Below are 17094 nucleotides of genomic sequence, written 5' to 3'. Positions count from 1 at the left end.
TCGACAGGCACTTACACAGCTGGGCAGACTGAGTTAATTTCCTTGAGCGTTGCCTTCTTCATCCTCTTTCCAGCCAGGCTGTGGGTATATTGGTCAATGTTTGCACAGTGCCACACACAGCCTTCCAGCTCCCTCTCTACTCGTTCGTGAGGTTGGCAGCACACTGCTCTGTTCTGAATGGAGCATGGGAGAAAGAGGAAAGTGTTCATGGAAATGCAAAGGAGGGCAGTCTGAGGCAGGCAGTGCCATCACAAGACTCCTGCTTTTGATCAGATTGTGTTATCGCTGGTGACCTAAGCATGGAGCCAGGATTTGTACAGGATGGTTTGAAGATTATAATAAGTGTTACAGGTAGTGGTAGAACCAAACACCAGTGAAGGGAAATCTATTGGAGTTGTGCTGGAGATAATACAGGTGTTGGTGCTATGCTCCTTTCTCTTCCTTGAGCCATTGTGAAAGAAACTAGTTTGGCTTCAATTACCACAATGAGTTTTTCATAAAAATTAATGAAGCAGGCAATGGTTTTGGAAACACCTGGAAGATTCCCAGACTGAAAAAAGTGCACCCTGCTATCTTCTGCTGTTGCAAGGAAGAACTGTGGGGACAAAGGAAGGGATAACTTGGGAGTGTCAGATTGCTTTCAGAAACCCCAGTGACTGCTATTTCACTGTTTAGGAGAACTGGGAAGGTTTGGTTTTGGTTTACCAGGGATTTTTGGTTTGTGCTTTGGGCGGGGTTTTTTTTGGTTTAGTTTGTTTTTTTTAAAGGTGGGAGGGAACGAGTTACATAAAGGGAGGAAATGTGCTTGATTTCCTCAGTACTTGCCTATTCCTGGCTTTCAAATCACTCCTGTACCTTTACTCTATTCGAGCGCACATTCCTGTCAAACAGGTTGTGATAGATATCTATCAATATGAGCTTTGAGACAGAGGTGTAACTTCTGCTTCTCTGCCCCCCCCAACATTAACAGTGTCACAGGAAATTTAGAAAATTGCTCAGTCTAGTTTATCGTTCCTCTGTAATATTTCCAGTTTGGTTTATTGCTCCTCTGCACTATTTCAGAACCCTCCAAAGCTGTGAGGTTCTCTCACATTCAGAAACACTGCTGACTTGATACAAAGATATTAAACTTTTTTAAAAAATAAATGGTGTAAATTGAATCTAACTGTCAAGTAAAGCAGTCAGCAGATCTTGCTGGCTCTGTGAGCAGGGTGGGAGAACTAGGCCACAGAGGTGGAGGAGAAGGGTGATAAATAGTTGCTTGCTGCATGGAGGGGACAGAGAGGGATGGTGAATTTCAGAAAGAATATTTGGTACTCTCAGCCTAGAAAAAAAAATGGGCGGGGGGCATGGGGGAGGGAAAGAAAACAGGGAATTTAGGTCATAGTCCAAATATGCACACTTGCTATTGCAGAGCATCTACGTGATCCTTTCTGCAATTTAGGGAGAGCTGGTGGTAAGCATTCTTTGTTTCCTTAGGACTTGGACACAGAGTGCTCTGGTGGCTCCCTATCATGCTCTTTATTATAAGTTGTTGAACTTAGATTTTAATTTTTTAACTTTTTTTAAAAATTTACCTGCTACTTTTCATTTACGCTTTTCTTTGAGCTGAACAGCCTGTTCTGCTAGGGTCAAAATAGTTTCATAATATCTTGTGATTTTGTACATCCCTAGTAAACAGAACAATATTGAAAAAAGCACACACTAAAATGGTAAAATGAATGCAGTCATGTACATCCTTATTTATAAATAATATGTGCTAACATGAAGCACTGATGTCAAACAGTTTACAAATATAGACATACAGTTGTTCAAGTCGTCCAAAACTAGCCAAGTAGGAATATGAATGGACTTTTATTCCCATGGCTGTGTAATACTGATAGTCCCTTAGAGTTTGTTTCTAGTCTACAAGTCAGTATATTTTCTTGCATATTCTGTTTCTAAGTACTTTTTTTGTGCAGCAAATGTCCTGCTCTGTAATACTGTTTTTACTAATGCTAATCTAAAATTGTAATACAAACATTGCAGAATAACAGAATCTTATACCCCAGATGACAAAATTGTGTTTCAGTACTGTGTTCAGTATTTACTTTGGGTATCATTAAAGTACTTCAACTGGGTAACCACATATTGGATCAAATTTTGCCACCTACGGAATAAATGTACGCCTTTAATATATATGATGGGCAGAAATACCCATTAATACTCATACTGTTGAGAAGGAAGAGGGCACGTATTTATTTGCTTATTACTAGGCCAACTTTATGATGGGTCTTCAAAACAGGCGTCTCAATGTAGTGTGAGGAAGGTGAAGGGTGTCTTTCTAGTGTATATAGCCTTGTTCACCTTCAGATGGGACAGGTAATGGTTGTATATGTTATACTGATGGGCTTGGTTTAGGGAACCTAGTTAATGTAAGTTAAGTTATTTCAAAGACAATGCCCATCTCGCCATCCACAGAAGCACCAAACTTCTGTCATCGCAGTGCTAAAAGGCACTGTCAAGAATATAAATACCTGCACTGCAGGCAAAATTGTGGTTAGAAGTGGAGAATGCCAAGCCCATGCTCGGGTGCTCTGGGGCCTTGCTATCTTCTTTCTTTAAATAGTGCTTCTGTTCCAGATCTTTATTGCTCTCCAGTGGTTCTTCCAAAATGTGCACTTCATCAAGTTGGATACCAGTGTTTTACTCTCCAAGCATCAAAGCACTGTGACTTTCATTTCTGTTATTGCTAAAAGAATGAATCACTCCCAATTTCCCATTTAAAATATTTACCATTAGTTCCATCTTGTTGCTCTGCAAGTCCAGTTTGACTAGCTGCTGCTAAAGATACATTAACATTAAAACTGAAAATCTCTCTTTTTTCTTCGTATTGGTATGCTTGCCTGCTTTGGAATATCTTCATCTTTATACGTTGGACTGAGACATCTGTGTAATGCTTGTTCCCATTTTTAAGCAAATTCAGGACTCCAGCATTTTCAGTTCCCAAAATATTACTTATGTATATATGCTTTAAAGCCTTTTCAGCTCCTGTGCTCCTGCTGATCTATAGTCACATTGCTCCAATTTTTTTTTACTGTGTTGTGACATCATAACAGAATATTAGATTATAGTGGTGTAATGTCACACATAATAACATGAAAACATGTAAAATCTGAAGCTTGACTTAGCCAGTATACTCACATCTTTAAACCCAAACTTGATTTCTTTTTAGAAGGCTGCTTCAATTATTCAAACATTTTGAATGCTTCCATAAGAAAATGTAAGTATATTTTTTTTTAAAGCAGGCTTTTCAAAAGATTCACACCTTTATGAATCAGACATTTTGCACTCTGGAGTGGTAGATGAATAGATTAGGTTTTCGCTAGAAATGATTTAATAAGTTGGACTGGCAAGTGCTGAATCAGACAGCGTTTTAAAAGTCTTAAATAAGTCAGTATACTGTTTCCTATGTCAGATCTTGCATTTGTCGTCTTCTATCTTTTTCTCTATTCCAGGTTAAAATCTCCAGATCGCAAGACGGGGACTAGAGCAGAGCCTGAATGAATCCTGTGTTTTGATAACAGTTCCTTGCCTTTCTCACAGGGTTTGCTCTGCTAATTAATCAATCTTTGAATTGTGGCGAAAGCATAGGCATAAAAGTACATGTCATTGTCTTCTTTTTCACATATACAATTTTATAGGAGGGATTTGTTTGAAAGCTGTCATTTTCAGGTTTAGATACTAGAAAAAGCTGCTATTACCTACCATATATTCAAAATAGTTAATCTTTTTAAGTTCCCTCAGACTTGATTTACATTGTATGGAGTCCTTTTGCACCCCCTGAAAAAATAATCACTATATCTTCTTTCCAGTGTAGGTTTTACCCATTTACAGCCATTCTATGAAAGCTGTTTTAGGTTCCCAGAGATTCATTCGCGTATTTCTTTTTACTTTTGCTTTGCTATCACTAACCATTTATACTTCCTGCCTTTGACTTTTTTCCAAGCAGTGAAAAATGTTGATATTTTCATATGGTCAGAAAAACCTGGCAGATCAATGTGAAGAGTATCCAACGTGACGCTCCCTCAAATACATGTGTATTTATATGTATGTATAATATACATATTTAAGTGCATGCCCAAATTGTAAAGCTAGGCAATCTTAGCCTCAACGATACATATTTATGATGAGAATACCTGACAAAAAGACTGGAAAGAAGTTACTGGGAAAAAAACCCAACACAACAACAAAAAAATCCCCACAACAAAATGTGACCTTATTTAACATTGTTGGCTAAGAAAAGAAATATCGCATGAGCCTATGTGGAACATCAGCCTTCTGAAAAGAGGCAAGGGATTCAGAAGCCAAAGGGGGAATGCAAAACCTTCCAAGTGGCAGGCAAGAGTAAAGCAGGGCACAGCTGGAAAGTGGGCCTCTCAACGTTGGAGGTCAGTCAGGCATTTACATGTTCCTCGAGTAGGAATGGCGTAACTTTCTACATAAATCTTGGGAAAGAGCCCCTGTAATGGCTAAATGAGCCAGAGAATAAAGCTAGCAGTTTTGGATTGAGACAGCTGATTTTTTTGGTTCAGTGACTGAAATGAGAAAAAAAGCAGGGCAGGTACTGTCTCACAACAGCTTAAACCCAAAATTTTTCCCCTCGGTGAAAAAAGACAAAAACTCCAGAATGATTCACTTTCTCTTAGAAAACAGTTCTGACTGTTCTGATTAAATGTAACCAACTTTGAAATGGGAAACTGACCTTTTTTTTTTTTACCCTTAAATCAGGTCTTTTAAAAAATTATTTTAAATATTTCTTGGCTTTAAAGATAATACTAAACTTGACTTGAATTCACAAGGGCAAACAGTTGAAACTCCTCTCAGTTTTGTTATAGAAATGCAGAATTATCAACTTTCGGTTGCTGCTTTTCAAGGCAATAACAACACACCAGAAGTCAGTCGAAGAAGCTGGAAGAAATTATAGCTTCTGAAAGAGGCCATTTAAAAACTACCTGTTTGGCCTGCCTACTGCTGTCATGGCAAATCCTCTGTTGCTTCAGCGAACTCCACTTGGACGGCTGTGTGCACTCATGTGAAATACCCATTAAAATCACGGGGGAGCCTGCAGAGACTCCGGAGTTCGCAAGTGTAAAATTTACTGCTGCATTATTGACTAAACTGCCCCTCTAAGGCAAGTATGGCTAAAAAATAGATTGATCTCTGAAAGCAGCAGATGCAAAAGGTCTCAATTCATGCTTTCACCTTATTAAGTAAGGAACGTAATGCAGAATGAGAGATGGCAGAAAAAATAAGAGTCTTGATAGAAAGTTAAAATGTTGTGTCATGCTTCCTATTAGTGTGAGTAAGCTCTTTTTAAAACTTCAGGTTTACTCTTAATTTCTGATGCAGCTTTTTTCTGCACTGAACAAGAAGAGATGCCAAATCTTTAGTTGACATTGGGATGAAAATGAATGGTGCTCCTTGATATGAGCAGGATGATTGAAAGGATGAATTTTAATGTTGTAAAAATAACACCAAAGCGTTTGCTCTTCTGATAGACAAGGTGATGTTTTCATTCAGCAGCAAAAAGAGTGTGAGCAAATGGTTAACGTTAATGGGAAGGGAAAGCTATGCATCTAAGTAGAGGTCTGTACAAAATGGCTGCCTGCAGCCTTAACTGTTAATTAGCTCCGATACTGGTTCAGCAACCACAGCCATGTTTCGTGTGACCTCACTGGTGTGGCATCTGGGCAATTATCTTTGGGATAATGAGCCCCTTCATCCATAGCAGAACAACAACATCTCACTTGGCTTGCAAAAGATCAGAGCCAATCTGCTGCTCATCAGGGTGCCTGCCATCCCCTTTGTATCACACCTTATTTCAAACCTAACCTTTCACATCCTACATTAATTGTTTTTAGATTAAAAATTAATGAATCAATTTTAAGAGCATGAAGGGGAGGAGGGAGGAGGTGGATAATAAGCACAAAGTATCATCCAAGGGGTAATTTGGATCTTAAATATTCCTGTCTGAGTTTTGAAAAGAAAGAGAAACATCATTCCAGATCACTGGTTACAAATGATCATAACCTTTTTCATCGATGAAGAACTGTAATTAACAGAAAGTATGGCCCTTCTTCCTCAACAATCCAGTTTTAATGAAAATAATTCTTACTAACTATTCACATAATGTATAAAAATTATAGAAACAGCCACCAAGAGATTGTTCCTTTTTTCTTATTAATTTTTTGTATTCCACACCATGATGTAGAGGAAAGCTTTTAAAACATTTGACCCTTCACAGAGGTTTTTCTCTTATTTCAGTTCATTCTTAAGGGGTAATGTTAAGACTTGCTTGATTCCAGTGAAATGATTGAACATGTCGTGGGTAAATTTCTGTAAGACTACTCTTTCATGTTTATTGATGAGCTATGAAGCTTTTCCCCTTGCTTTGAAGAGTGCTTATGAAGATACGTTGCAATTTCAAAAGGTGTGGCAATCGGTGCAGGAACATGACATGAATTGCTAATGTTCTGAATTGCTTTGTTTCAACAAAGTATAAATAGGAAATACTTACAGAAGCTCGAATTCTGTCTCCATTCCCTAGATTTTGCAGAGTTTATACAGTTTCACCTTTCTCCCCCACTTCTACAGTTAAGTTAGGCAGCTTCTGCAGACTTTGATTAAACTGAAAGACAGAGAATTATGGTTTAATTTTCCTCATGGTCTGAGGCAAGGGCGCTTCTTCCAGCTCAGAGTAGCTATTGAGTTTCCTTGAAACGACAGCTAGAAAGGTGCCCATTGGCTAATATAAAGCAGCAACATAAAAATTTTTTCAGTCCTCCTTTTTTTTTATATAAGCTAAAACTAATAAATTGTCATGTTGTGAGACCTACAGAACATGTCTTTGGCTCTGAAAATATCTTCCTTGTTTTTATTCACATGGCTACCTCAAATTTGCTTTTATGTCCATTCAACTGTAACTCTCTACTTATGGTTTTCCATGCCTTTGAACTGTTAATTTCACAACTCTTGTTTTTCTTCCCTTTGGATCAAACTAATCAAATACAAGTAATTAATTTACCCTGTAATGTGCAGACTTTTCATTATCACACTGGGAAGGTGAGAAATTCAGAGATTAACATGTATGGGATATTTGCTTAAGAAAGGAGATGATTTTTATTGTTTTATATATTAAAAATATATAAAATCCTAGGTTACCCTGGTCATCCTTCTGCATGGCATAAAAATTACTTTGAACTTCAGCTGTTCAACCTTCATGAATGCAGTAAGTTGAAAAACCTGTTAAGGAGTTTAAATTACACAGGTAATTCAAAGGCAGGGTATTTTCCCTCAAAAGTTACCTCTGTCAGAGTCATTCCAAAATTTAACTTTCTGACTGGTTTGCATGGTGTGCTATGAGGGATGACAGCAATGTTTTGGGAAAAACATATGTCTCAGTGGACTCCCAGTGCCTTGTCAGCTAGCACTGATGCCATCTGATGGCTCTTTCTTATCTGAACCTGTATCCTTTTATTTTGGATACCTAGTGAATGCAGCTTCTTTTGCTGTGCTTAAGTATCCATTTCCCTACATTAATTATCATCTGTGCAGTTCTTCTATTGATCCATTCCTGTTTTCTTTTTGCCCTTTCAAGTGCTGCCATAGCTTTGATGAGGGAAAAATAAAAAAGGCTATTGTTACCTACAAACACTTTTCCTTTTCAGTGGATTGGCAATATCGTATATAGGCTCTTCTGCCGTTAAAAATCCCCCTTATGAATCTTTATGAGACATCACAAATGTGCAGACTGCAAATACGACAGAGCACAGTTCAATCAGCAAAGGTTAATGAAGACAGCCTATTAGTATCCTGCTGGGTTTGTTGCTGAATGCATTGTAGTAGTGCCTAGAGGCTTTGCTCTCAAGGGAGCCCCAGTACAGTAAGGCAGGGCACGCACCACATGTGGCCAGAGAAAGAGAGAATGCTTCTAAAATCATAGACAAGGCTGACAAAAGAAGTGTAATTGAGATGACTGACTTAAAAATAACATTTAAAGAGCACACAAGGAGCATTCACAAGGGTCCCTATGTCCTACTTTGCTAAGGTGGTTATGGAAATAGTTATTAAGCACATGGCTTGAAAAGGGAGGCAGAGGAAATTCTGTGATTCAGTGAAAATGTGGTCCAAAAGAATGTCTAAGACTCTTTTTAACAACGGTGGTGTTCTTTGCATTGTGACTGTCCCAGTCAGACCAGTATTATTCTAACTTTACAGAGGAAGACTAAAGGTGGATGAATTTTCTTCTTGTAAAAGTGAATGGGAGTGACTGGCTAAGGCCAGTTCAAGGTAAGGAATGGCAGATGATGTATGATTGAGTTGCAAAATGGATTCCTATCTCCTGCATCACACTTCTACCTCAAAAGTATCATCTTTCCTTGCATTCTGTGTTGTTATAAATCCAAGCGCTGTCTCATATGAAACAGGAAAATCTTCAGCACAGTTCTTTACTAGTTTTATACTTTTTCTGAATTTTCTCTATCTGTAATCAAACCCTTTGTTTTTTTAAATTCAAGGTGGCTCTTGTGCATTCAGGGTTTGAGTAAAATCTTTCAAGGCAATGAATTCCTGGGGACTCACCACCCTCCACCTCTCTGCCCTCCCCCCCCCCCCCCCCCCCCCCCAAGTTTTCCATTCAATTTTGCTTGGAAAATATTTTGTTGTGTCATTCCTGGATTCTTTGCTCCTTTTATAACCAGTATATAACTGTCATTTCTTCACACTGAATAGAAATGTACTTAGCAATTGCTCTTTTTTCTTCGCTTTATCTGCTTTTTTAAAAGATCTATTTAGATTACATTATGCACATGGGCATAAATTATAAAAGACATCTGTTAGCCTAGTGTCCTGGTTTTGGCTGGGATAGAGTTAATTTTCTTCCTAGTAGCTGGTATAGTGCTGTGTTTTGGATTTAGGATGAGAATAACATTGATTACAGTGATGTTTTAGTTCATGCTGAGCAGTGCTTATGCTAAGTCAAAGACTTGTCAGCTTCTTATACTGCCCTGCAAGTAAGGAGGCTAGAGGTGCACAAGAAGCTGGGAGGGGACACAGCTGACCAAAACCAGCCATAGCCATAGATTCCATACCATAGAATCATAGAATCATTAAGATTGGAAAAGACCTCTAGGATCATCAAGTCCAACCATCAACCCAACACTATCATGTCTCCTAAACCATGCCATGAAGTGCCATGTCTACAGGTTTTTTTAAATACATCCAGGGACTGCGACTCCACCACCTCTCCGGGCAGCCTGTTTCAGTGCCTGACCACTCTGTCAGTAAAGAAAATTTTCCTAATATCCAATCTACACCTCCCCTGATGCAGCTTGAACCTGTTTCCTCTTGTTTTGTCGCTAGTGACCTGGGAGAAGAGACCAACACCCACCTCACTACAACCTCCTTTCAGGTAGTTGTAGGGAGCAATAAGATCCCCCCTCAGCCTCCTCTTCTCCAGACTAAACAACCCCAGTTCCCTCAACATCTCCTTATAATACTTGCTCTCCAGACCTTTCACCAGCTTCGTTGCCCTTCTCTGGACACACTCCAGCACCTCGATGTCCCTCTTGTAGTGAGGGGCCCAAAACTGAACACAATATTCAAGGTGTGGCCTCACCAGTGCTGAGTACAGGGGGATGGATCACCTCCTTAGTCCTGCTGGCCACACTATTCCTGATACAAGCCAGGATGCTGTTGACCTTCTTGGCCACCTGGGCACACTGCTGCCTCCTGTTCAGCCAGCTGTCAACCAACACCCCCAGGTCCTTCTCTGCCAGGCAGCCCCCCGGCCACTCCTCCCCAAGCCTGTAGCACTGTAGGAGGAGTCAGCCAGGGGAGTGCAGCCACTGCTTGTGAACTGGCTGGGCATTGGTCAGTGGGTGGTCAGCAATTTGTATTGTGCATCCCTTGTATGGTATATGCTTCTATCATTGTTATTCTTTTCCCTTCCTTTTCTGTCCTATTAAACTGTCTTTATCTCAGTCCATGAGTTTTAGCTTTTTTCTGAGTGTCTCCCTTGTCTCACTGGGTGGGAGCGAGTGAAGGGCTGTGTGGTGTTTAGCTGCCTGACAGGTTAAACCACGACACCTAGAGCTTCCTATTTATCTCTCACTTTAAACAATCTTGTGCTCCCATGGTATTGCACAAGAGGAAGTGGTGGCTGGTGCTAACCGGGAGACAATGCCAAAAATGTGTTCCCAGGTCTGCTGCTTGCTTGTTCTGAGACCTCTGTGATGTGCTGTGATACCTCCCCCAAGTTTTCCAACCTGGGCTCTAAAAATTGCTCTCTCTGGTTGCCTGTGGAAAACATGCCATTGCTGATTTTCAGAGTTGCTCATTGCATGCTGTTTCCTCACACTTTAAATAATTGCAGGCCTGCAGTGCCTCCATAAAATCAGGTTGCTTCCTCTAATGCCAAACTACGGATATAGACTCCTCATGCTGTGCATACATTTGACTTCATAGGTCATCCACCATAGTTATTTTATTTAAACTGTCTCACTCTGTTGTGGTTTTTGCCTGCATTTCCCCCCCCTCCCCCCCCCGAGCTCATGATTTTGCCTCAGGTCGCTTAGATTATTATTAATGGTACATATTATATTGATGGGGGAAAAAAATGACAATTTAGGTGAGTTAGGCTGAAACACTCCCCTCCCCCTTCTGTGATTATCAGAGGAACATCCTCTTCTTTGCTGCCAGGCCAAAGTCAAGAGTTTGGGGGTAGATCAAGTAATCCAAAGGTCATTAAGGCCCAGGGTCTAGCTGGTTTATGTGCCAGTCTAGTAAGGGATGATAGAGGCTGCAACACAGAAGCTGAAGTTTCTCAAAGAATTCCAGTAATTGCAGATGAGCATATTCGAGGACAAAACCTGCTTTTGATGCTAGAGGTTGTTTGTGATCTGGAAGAGGAAGGCTGTTTTGGTACTGAAGTTATTCCTGAGGGTTGAGCTGGACAGTAAGCTGCTTGCTGATAGCAAATGACATCTATATAACCTATCAGAGGCTTTCCAGATTCTCTGTCTCAGGTTTGAATGCCAAGGGCAGGTCTGGCCCATCTCTTTTTGGAGCTGACTGGCAATGAGTGTTATTTTAAACAAGTCCTTTGCTTGTCTGAGTGCTGACATATGCAGGGTGAAGTATTAGCATTTTATAATGTTGTGAAGTGTTGCCAGCTCAGGAGCTCCAACCTCACAAGTCAAACAGCCAAATTATGAAGTACAACTATTAAGTTTGTTAAATTTTCATTGTTAGTGAAACTTGAAGAGTTCTAGTTTCCAGACCTCTTTCTATTCTGACAAGAAGGGCTAGAAACACAGTACTGAAAACCCCAAACGAAAATCAGAGGTTCTTCAGTAGCTGATCTTCTTCAGCTGGAGTGACAGCGATAGAAATACTAAATATAGCATGGTCTGGTGACTCTGAAGATACCATATCTTGCTGCAGGAGAGAGCCATTTGAAGGAAATATTTTTTTTTTAATTATGGTGCCAATATTCTGGAGTCTGAAGATATCCTTCTCATGTTACAGCCACCTCCTGCCAAGCTGTGTAAAATGGACAGTTTGTGCCACGCGGCTTAGATGTGGGGCATTACCAAACACTGTTGCAGAATGATTGATAGGAAAAAATGCCGCCTCCTTCTAGAGGCATTCCTTGAAGTGATAGCAGAGCTAAGAGTAGCAGTTTGAGAAATGTGTTTAATCTAGCAAAAAGTCCTGTAATTTGCAATATCTCTTTCTATGACATAGCACAACAACAATGATTTTAAATGCTAGTGGCTATGCATGCTTTAACATGAGATTAGTGTTACTCTCTTGTTACGTATCCTAGTTATATCAGGATGTGCTTAAAAGGCATGCTAAAACCAATATAAGCCATTCATGTAAATATTTCTCTTTCCTGTGAATGAGTAAGCATAGAAAGTTCTGATATTTGAGAGGCAACAAATACATTTATAAAGAAACTACTCAAGTCAATGGTTTGTGAAGGATGTTAACATAAGTTAATGCCATCTGGAAACCAATTATTAGATGAAGATGGAGAAAATAAAAATTGGTGTGGCATAACTTTAATAGATGTTATTTGTCTGTGACTAGAAGTCTAAGCTGTACCCTGAGTTTACTGAAATGTTACCTTTATTTAAGTTTAAAGTAAATACTGAATACTGTAAAATTCAGCAAACCATCTTCTGCTTAAGAAGTCACATGCAACTTCATGTGCTTAGCAGGCTTGAAAGCTGCTCTTTTCTGAGGCAGGTTGCAGCTATGTGGAACAATACATGTAATGGTAGCTATAGTTCTTTAGATTAGTTTCTTCTGTATCCTCTTTTTTGATCCTCAGTGTCAAAGAAGGTTGAATAGCTTTTCATTACTCCCTTTCCCTGCAGTGGAGATGTGCAATTCTTTAGTTTTTGTGATATATCAACATGTAGAAGTTTAAGAGCTCATCTTTCCTTTTCTTGACTATTGAGTAACTCCTGTCCAGCTGATGCACTTCAAACCACAGGGTTTTTTTGTCGATGTGGAGTACTGATCCTTGCTGAACTTTATGCTGCTACGTCTGATGATAGCACTTACAGTATAGTCAAGCTCCAGCAAAAGATGACCAGGTTTTACATATAATTTCTGTTTGTTTGCAGAGACCAGACAGACTCAGGTGTGTGGCTGTGTAACACACCACTGGATGTTTCTTGTATGACCTAGTCAAGAATTCAAAATTAATGCTTTAAAAAACAACTATAACATATCCACATGGTTCCTATAAATTTAATACGATGTAATACAAAATAATGCATGTGTGCAAGAGCATGAGTGATGATGCCTATGGGAACCATAACTTTGCATTTCCTGACTTTTGAGCGTTAAAGTGGGTTTTAAATTCCTAGTCATACTAGCATTAATATAGTTGAGTGCAGCAAATACCTCTCCTGGCCCTCACCCATTTTTCTTCCAGACCCCCCCACCAGTTTCACTGGGATTTTTTTTTTTTTTTGGAAATAACCAAAACTCTTTGTATGTGCTTAAGATCAGCTGATTCTTGCTCTACCTGAGTTAACAAATCCAGGTCATACTTTACATAAAATAACCCTCAGTATTTTACTTAGTTTGCACAGCAGGAATAAAGGAGAAGGTGAGAGAGCTGTTCAGCTGTGGGTGCTTGTTAAACAGTGGGGAATGCAGAAACTTCTAAATAAAACAAATCATGCTTGCAGGCAGAAAACTTGAAAAAAAGGAGTTTAACTACAGCACTACTGCTTCTATTTAACACACGGGATTTCACAGTGTTGTAATAGCAATTTAAAGGTTAATGCAGAAGTAAAAATGAGGTTTTTTTCAAACTTAACATGGTTTCCCCTCTGTGAATGTATTAGTGGCAATTCTGAACGGTAATTTTGTCAGCAGTGAGGAAGCTGTGTTGTTCTCAAAGGCTCTGTCTGAAATATATGTAAAATTAAGATATCTGATGAGAAGATGGTGGACCTGGACTAGAATACTGCTTCTGGAAGAGTCTGGAGTTTTGATCTTGATACTTATTGATGATCATGTTACCTTGTTTACTTCCTTGAGTTAAAATGAAAAAATTTGATGTTTGAAATGACAGCGATGGGAAGCAATATCTTTTGCCTCTGTGAAGCCCTTAACAGGCTCTAAACTATTAGTGTAGGGACGTAAAAGGGAGACTTAAAGAAGAAGCTGTTACTGCCTGACCCATTTCCTTTCTGAAATACTGGCAGATGCAGCTGTAGAGTTCCCCATTGACATTATCATCCTGGCACTGCATCAAATGAGTGTAAAAATATTCAGCAATCTTAATAATTCTAAGGGCGTTCAGATTTCTTTCATGCTGCTCTTTTCAAGGTAGGAAGATTAAATTTGGATGGTCCTGTAAATATTTATATTTGTCCATCTTAATTACAAATGATTACAGTGCTTAGAGGCAGAAATTTTAATCTGAAGTCGTATATTATGTCCCTAGTTCAGAATAATTTTTAAATATGGATAGAGAGTTGTAGCTACGGAAAGATAATGCAATGCTGTGGTAGTATTTTGTATGTTGAATCATAGAATCGTAAAACAGTTTGGGTTGGGAGGGACCTTAAAGATAATCCAGTTCCAAACCCCCTTGCCATGGGCAGGGACACCTTCCACTAGACCAGGTTGCTCAAAGACCCAACCTGGCCTTGAAGATGTCCATGGACGGGGCATCCAAAATGTCTCTGGACAACCTGTTGCAGTGCCTCACCATCCTCATAGTGAAGACTTTCTTCCTTATATTTAATCTAAATCTACTCTCTTTCAGTTTAAAGCCATTACCCCTTCTCCTGTCACTACATGCCCTTGTGGTCCCTCTCCAGCTTTCTTGAAGGCTCCCTTGCACAAGTACTTGTGTACCGTTCAGGTTCCTTAGATGGTCTCGAACCTGATCTTCTTCTACAGTGGACGGTTCTTCGTTCTCCGAGTCCCTGCCTTTGCATTCTGTGACTTGGGCAGTGTGGCTTGACCACTAGCTGGTGAAAACTGGGGCAAAAAATCCACTGAGTACGTCAACCTTCCTTGTATCCTGGGTAAACAGGTCTCCCATTTCCTTCCAGAGGGGGCCCACATTTTCCCTAGTCTCCCTTTTTTCACTGACATACCTATAAGAGTTTTTCTTGTTGCCCTTGATGTCCCTGGTCAGATTTAAGTCTTTCAGGGCTTTAGCTTTCCTAACCTGATTCCTGGCTGCTCAGACAATTTCTCTGTGTTCCTTCTCCCAGCTACCTGTCCTGGCTTTCACCCTCTGTAGGCTTCTTTTTTGCATTTGAGTTTGTCCAGGAGCTCCTTGTTCATCCATGAAAGCCTCCTGGTTTTTTTGCATGACTTCCTCTTTCTTGGGATGCATTGCTCCTGAGCTTAGAGGAGGTGATCCTTGGATATTAACCAGTTTTCTTGGGCCCCTCTTTCCTCCAGGGCTTTATCCTCTGGTACTCTATGAAGCAGATCCCTGAAGAGGCCAAAGTCTGCTCTCCTGAAGTGCAGGGTAGTAAGCTTGCTCTGTACCCTCCTTGGTGCCCTAAGGATCTTGAACTCTCCAGCATTTCATGGTCACTGCAGCAAAAGCTGCCTTTAAGCTTCACATTCCCCACCAGCCTCTACTTGTTGGTGAGAACAAGGTTCAGCATAACACCTGTCCTCATTGGCTCCTCTATCACTTGAAGAAGGAAGTTATCATCAATGCATTCCATGAACCTCCTGGATTGTTTATGCCCTGCTGTGTTGTCCCTCCCACAGATAATGGGGTGGTCGAAGTCCCCCATGAGGGCCAGGGCTTGTGACCGTGAGGTTGCTCCCATCTGTCCATAGAGGGCCTCATCTGCTTGCTCTTCCTGGTCATCAGGTGGCCTGTGGCAGAGCCCCTGTGTAATGTCACCTGTCCCTGTCCTCCCTTTAATCCTTACCCATAAGGTCTTGGTCATCTCCTCATCCATCCCCAGGTGGAGCTCCATGCATTCCAGCTGGTCACTGATATAGAGGATGACACCCTGTCCTTGTCTCCCCTGCCTGTCCTTCTTAAAGCACCTGTATCCTTCCATTCCAACACTCCAGTTACAGGAACCACCCCACCACAGCTCCATGATGTCAGTAAGATCATAGCTATGCAGGCGTGTGCACATCTCTCACTCCTCTTGTTTATTCCCCATGCCGCGTGTGTTTGCATCGGGGCATTTAAGTTAGGCCCCCAATGAAGCTGACTTACTGGCTGGGATTCCTTTGTGCTGCTGACCTGTGATCCTCCTCCAGGCTCTGGGTATCTATTACTGGTACTGGCATCAAGCTGGTAGGAGTGGGATGGATTGAGGTTCCCCTCCCCTGGCAACTTTAGTTTAAAGCCCTAAAGTTGAATAACAGGTTCAGTAATTCTGGAAACCATTTATTCTCTTAAGTCCATTTCATTTTACTGCATCTTCCTAATTTTTTGTGCTCCTAGCACTTGTGCTTACTGGACTGGTGCAGAATTGACGAAATGCCTATCATTCAGGCGGCTGATAATCACATTTGTTAGGATCCATGCTCATACAGCGCAGACACACAATTACACAGGAGATAATACCTTCATTCTATGAACTTTCATTTTATTATGGAGTTACTGTTGCTACACGATTAGTTAACACTAAGCTCCATTTTTCACTTTAATTCCATCAGTTTTGTGCAACTAAAGCAGCATATCTTTCCTAGGTTCACAGCACTTCTCGTGTATAGATTCAACATTTTTGATAATTTAAGTTCAACTCTTAGCTTTGGTTAAACTTTAGAAATTCAGGAACCTCTGTAACTAGTCCTGTTTTCTCTTTTCAGAATTTTATACTGTTTCCTGCAGTTTCACAGATAAAAAACTGAATGCCCAGATATCAGCCTTGGTTCTCAATAAATTAGGCTTATGTTCCATGCAGCTGTCAAGTTTATCACTAATATTTTTTTACCTTTTTGTCTAGCCTCAGCCATATTGACAGAGCGTAGAGATCTAAAAGGTATGAAAGGTCTACTGGCTTCTGTAAATTGGTGGTTGAATAGAAAAGGGAGATCCAAATCAGTGTTAATTACACGTTGTCAGTGATGCCGGGCAGCTGAGAGATGCAGCAGCCAGCTGGCCGGCTGTGTGGTCTGATCAGTCAGGGCAGGCCATGCTCTGAACTGGCCCTGACCCCCAGTGCCTGGGAAAGAGGCAGGAGACTGAGGGAGCGAAGGGGATGTGATGAAAGAGGAGGAGAAGGGGTTGGAGGGTGGCACTGCATACAGATCCATACAGAACTGGTTGTCTTCAGTTCTGCTGCCTGTTGAACAGCTTGTTATGGAGATATGGTAGTGTAGGTAAAATACAAAGGACGGCTATACATATATATGTAATTGCTTTCTTAGGTCAATAACTGTAGTTATTTTCAAACAAACCTGTGGTAGTTTAATCAGCCCTGACCTTGAGTGATTCTGTTGGTAGAAGCAGGTGGGGGGGAGCACAGGTTGGTCATACCGACAGATTACTTGGGCCCACACCTTCCTCTGTAAAAGCCTCCATTTGGC

Source organism: Phalacrocorax carbo, chromosome 4 (genome assembly GCF_963921805.1).
Source record: "Phalacrocorax carbo chromosome 4, bPhaCar2.1, whole genome shotgun sequence".
NCBI classification, from domain to species: Eukaryota; Metazoa; Chordata; class Aves; order Suliformes; family Phalacrocoracidae; genus Phalacrocorax; species Phalacrocorax carbo.
The sequence above is the reverse complement of the archived record's forward strand: the minus strand, read 5'-3'. Positions refer to the sequence as shown.